General features: G+C 48.1%; 1 protein-coding gene across 1 annotated transcript in view; it reads left to right on the top strand.

Moving 5' to 3' along the window:
• Nucleotides 1-5,442, top strand: part of TDRD9 (tudor domain containing 9) — a 106,527-nt gene that overhangs the window by 73,448 nt on the left and 27,637 nt on the right. The window lies entirely within an intron of this gene.

Below are 5,442 nucleotides of genomic sequence, written 5' to 3'. Positions count from 1 at the left end.
GGGGTGGAGTGAGGACCAGGCAGACGGCAGGCAGCCCCGAGACACCGCGCTTTGCGTGGCGTGTGTTGGACTAGCAGGGCCTTGCGTTGGGGCAGCAGGACTCGCAGGGCACGACCCAGGGCAGCCCTGCTGGGCTGTGTCGAGTTGCGGGGTAGGGGGAACGCAAGAAAGGAATGCAGCTGGGCCTTCGGGAGCCCACGTGCTGGTGGGTGAGAGGGACGGCCTCCCCAGACACTGGGGTGGGCCTGCGCACGCTTGAGCAGGGCTCGTGCCCGTGGCTTGTGCCCCGTCCACGTCTCCTGGGAGCACGCACAGGTCCGTCGACCAGCCTTGCTGGTAGAGCTCAGGGTGGGTAGCCCTGTGCCGTGCCTCAGCCCTCCTCCTGTGCGGGCTGCTTAGAATCTGCTGTCACGTTTCAGATACACAGTGCTTTTAAGAAATAATAATAATAATTGTATATGTCTCTTCCCCCTACTATAAAAACATGTGCTACCTAGAAAAAAAAGACTGTATGGGAAACACGAACATCATCAGTATGTTTGTTTTCAGTGTTCACCTAGATAAATACATACACTTAAAACATTGAAGTATAGTTGACTTACAGTGTTGTGCACATTTTATTTTGTTTTTAAATTTTTTCATACTACATTTTATAAGCATTTGCATAGTACGACGGTGTCTTTGTAAATACTCACTGTACACGTTGCGTCACACACTGCTGAGTGAACACGGAGTGGCTTTTGTCAACTCTTCCCTGTCGTGTTTACATTTGTGTTTGTTTCTGACCTGCTCTGACCCTGAAGGAATTTAACATGCCTTTGTATGTTGGAATTTGGTTTCTCTCTAGTTCTGTAATAATGGTGTGATAGACATCTCTAGAATAAAGGCATCTCCTGGGTCTTTGTAGGGGAGGCGGATGTGGAATCAACACAGCAGGTGCGACGCTGCAGCCAGAGAGCTCCACGCGGGGCACGGGCGGGGGTCTGATGCGGTGGTGGGTGCATCGCCGCATCTGTCCAGGCTCCTGCTTCAGCTCTTTTTTCAATATAAACCTCTTGAGGACTTGAGTAATGCGGTGTATTTTTTTTTTTAACCCAGGATGAATTCCTCTTTAAGAATTCTGGACAGTGAGGTACTTGGAGCACTCAGAGCCTGAGCAGGAGGAGCTCCGGCACGCAGTGTCTTGCTGCACTGCCGCCTGTCCTCCCGTGTAAGAGGTCTCCCCATCACCCCCGGTGCTGCATACTCCCCCAGGCGCGCATCCTCGCCCACTTGCCCTGGACGAGCAGCACGGGAGTGGGGAGCGGCTCACGTCTCCACCCTGTGTGCTCACGGACTGTCTCCGTTGTTGACCAGTGTATTCACGGGCTGTTTTTGTACCCGTATTTTAAAGAAGCCTTAGGAAACAGGAGACCAGAGCAGGGACCTGTCAAGTACTGGAAGCGGGTGGGGTGCTGAGAATATACATTAAGAAAGGGACCTGGGCTTGCTCTCTGGCCGTGCCTGGCACTCCCCAAAGTCTGGCCTTCCCCAGCTGTCAGAGGGGCCCTCCTGGGCTCACAGGATGGTGGAGGAGACTCGCAGACACTTTAGCCCCCACCGTGACTCAGGGCCTGGCTGCTCGCATCTGGCAGCAGAGCAGGGAGGTGGGCAGAGCCTCAGAGGACAGCCTGAGCAGCGTTTGGAGATGCTGTTAGGCTCTTAACACTTTGAAGGTTAATACAGTATGCATTACAAAGTACTTAACAGCGTCGTTTTTTTTTTATGGAGGCTTCAGATTGATTTAACATTTACCTTTTGAGGAAATATATTTCCTTATTCAACAAGCTCTGGAAAATTCTTAAAGAGATGAGAATACCAGACCACTTGACCTGCCTCTTGAGAAATCTGTATGCAGGTCAGGAAGCAACAGTTAGAATTGGACATGGAACAACAGACTGGGTCCAAATTGGGAAAGAACTATGTCAAGGCTGTATATTTTCATCCTGGTTATTTAACTTACATGCAGAGTACATCATGAGAAACTGGGCTGGATGAAGCACAGGCTGGAATCAAGATTGCCTGTAGAAATATCAATAACTTCAGATATTCAGATGACACCACCCTTATGGCAGAAAGTGAAGAAGAACTGAAAAGCCTCTTGATGAAAGTGATAGAGGAGAGTGAAAAAGTTGGCTTGAAACTCAACATTCAGAAAACTAAGATCGTGGCATCTGGTCCCATCACTTCATGGCAAATAGTTGGGGTAACAGTGACAGACTCTAATTTGGGGGGCTCCAGAATCACTGCAGATGTGACCGCAGCATGGAATTCAAAGACGCTTGCTCCTTGGAAGGAAAGTTATGACCAACCTAGACAGCGTGTTAAAAAGCAGAGACATTACTTTCCCAGCAAAGGTCCATCTAGTCAAAGCTATGACTTTTCCAGTAGTCATGTATGGATGTGAGAATTGGACTATAAAGAAAGCTGAGCGCCGAAGAATTGATGCTTTTGAACTGTGGTGTTGGAGAAGACTCTTGAGAGTCCCTTGGACTGCAAGGAGATCCAACCAGTCCATCCTAAAGGAAATCAGTCCAAATATTTATTGGAAGGGCTGATGCTGAAGTTGAAACTCCAGTACTTTGGCACCTGTTGTGAAGAACTGACTCATTTGAAAAGACCCTGATGCTGGGAGGGATTGGGGGCAGGAGGAGAAGGGGACAACAGAGGATGAGATGGCTGGCTGGCATCACCGACTCAATGGACATGAGTTTCAGTAAACTCCAGGAGTCGGTGATGGACAGGGAGGCCTGGCGTGCTGCAGTCCATGGGGGTCTCAAAGAGTTGGACACGGCTGAGCAACTGAACTGAACTGATGTCCTTATCTGGCACATTTGTGGAGTTCTAGGATATTAGCTTGCAAGAAAAGTTCCACCCGCAAGGAACTCTGTTTCAACATCATTTTAACATACTGCAGTGTGAGTTTAAACCTCCTTGTTTAGAGAAGTTGGCCCTCACACAGATGGCTGTGGTGTGCTCGAATGGACTGATGCTCCTTCCCTGCGCTCTGTTGCAGGCTGGGGCCTCCGTAGTGTCCCTTGCTGCATGCTGTGAGGGGTGCACTTTCTTTTGTTCCTGTCTTGATTTTTGCAGTTTTCAGTTTGAATCTAAAACATGCTTCATAAAGGAAGTAAAAGTATTTTTGTGGTCTTAACCACTGTTTCTTAGGTGCACATAGGGTGTTTAGGATCCCTAGAAGGGAATCAAACCCAGTGCTTTGATTTCCCTTATTAATTTAAGATTTAGAGTCGATGAGCATGGAGTTGCTACCCCAGTAGGAGTCGGTTCAAGGCTAAGTGTGTTAGGCCGTCCTTGTCACAGTGTGTGTTCTCACAGGTGAGCGGGTCAGTTTAAGTCTCGTCACAGCTGCAGTAACGTGGAGGCGACGTGATGCCTCGTTGACAGCCGTGATGAAGCTGTCGTCCTTCACTTTGCTGAGCCCTGGTTATTCTGTTTTGGAAAGGTTTTGTATAAACTGAAATAATAAATTACATTCATTAAAAACAAATGTGGGTGAGCTTGCCATTTAAGGAAACATTTTGGTGACTGTTGTGTAAAGCACGTACTCAGCATCTAAAGTGTAAGTGAATTTGAGTCTCTTTGAGTTTACTTGGAATGTGATTCTCTTTCATTTTTATTACAGTGACAGGAAAAGTGTGTATGTGAATGCTCTCTGCCTGGAGTGTTTTCCTCAGAGTTTCACTGATCTAGATGATGGGAAAGGTCTGCATTGATTGAGTCAAATAAAATTACCAAAATATTTTAACAGGTATTTAATATCAATATTTGTAAAAAGTGAGAAGATCTAAACAGACATCTCTCCGAAAACGACATACAGGTGGCTTATAAACACAGGAAAAGATGCTCAACATTGCTCATTATTAGAGAAACGCAAATCAAAACTGCAGTGAAATATCACCTCACACGAGTCAGAGTGGCCATCACCAAAAAATCTACAAACAATAAATGTTGGAGAGGGTATGGAGAAAGGGAACCCTCTTGCCTTGTTGGTGGGAATGTGAATTGGTACAGCCACTATGGAGAACAGCATGGAGCTTCCTTAATAAACTTAGAATAAAACTACCGTATAACCCAATGATTCCTCTACTGGGCATATACCTTGAGGAAACCATAATTGAAAAAGACACACGTACCCCAGTGTTCATTGCAGCACTATTTACAATAGCTAGGACATGGAAGCAACCTAGGTGTCCACCAACAAATAAATGGATAAAGAAACTGTGGTACATATGTATAATGGAGTATTACTCAACCATAAGAAGGAATGCATTTGAGTCACTTCTAATGAAGTGGATGAACCTAGGGCCTGTTATGCGTAGTGAAGTGAGTGAGAGAGAGAAAACCAGATATTTTATACTCACATACACATGGGCTTCCCAGGTGGCGCCCACCTGCCAGTGCAGGTAGACGTAAGAGACGCTGGTTCAGTCCCTGGAGCGGGAAGGTCCCCTGGAGGAGGAAATGGCAACCCACTCCAGGGTTCTTACCTGGAGAATCTCCTGGGCAGAGGAGCCTGGCGGGCTGCTGCAGTCCAGAGGGCCGCACAGAGTTGGACACAGCTGAAGTGACTTAGCATGCATGCACATATGTGGAATCCGGAAAGATGGCACTGGAGAACCTGTTTGCAGGGCATCAGTGGAGATGCAGACAGAACAGCCTTGTGGGCATGGGGTGGCAGGGAAGGAGAGGGTGGGATGGATGGGAAGAGCAGCCTGGGAGTGCGTACGCCACCATGTGTAAAACAGACAGCTGGTGGGCATTCGCTGTATGATGCTTGGAGTCAAATCTGGCGCTCTGTGACAACGTGGGGGAGGTGGGGTGGGGTGGGAGGTTCAGGACGGAGGGGATGTATGTATACCTACGACTTATTCATGTCGGTATATGGCAACACCCAACACAGTATTATAAAGCAGTTATTCTCCAACTAAAAATAAAATGTCAAAAAATATTTTATTCATTTGATAATATCAGTATTTCAGAATGTTCATTCATTTGATAATCTGTTGAGCCTGTCATGGGCTGAGACAGTAGTGTTTTAAACTAGTGCCTGTAACATGCGAGGGAGCTTGGGGTCGAGGGTCCTGGGTGTGAGTGTCGGGGGGAACAGGGTTCCTGCTGGAGGAGCCTGAGCCCCTCCTTCTGGGAAGCCAGAGAAGCAGGGGCCTGGCCGGGAGTATGGTATGCAATGGAGCCCCGCAGAGGGGGCTGTCAGGATGCCGTGGACACCGCTGGGAGCCCTTGAGCCATGACGCAAGATGAGCGGACGTGTTGTGAAAAGCCAGCAGAGACAGACGAGAGGAAGCAGGAGTAGATGCGCGGTAAATGGGCCGGAAGCCGACTGCCCGGTGGGCGATGACAGTGCTTTGGACGAGGCGGTGGCTG

This window comes from Bison bison, unplaced genomic scaffold (genome assembly GCF_000754665.1).
Source record: "Bison bison bison isolate TAMUID 2011002044 unplaced genomic scaffold, Bison_UMD1.0 scf7180017864302, whole genome shotgun sequence".
In the NCBI taxonomy this organism is placed as follows: Eukaryota; Metazoa; Chordata; class Mammalia; order Artiodactyla; family Bovidae; genus Bison; species Bison bison.
Note: the sequence above shows the minus strand (reverse complement) of the source record. Positions and strands in the feature narration are given on the sequence as shown.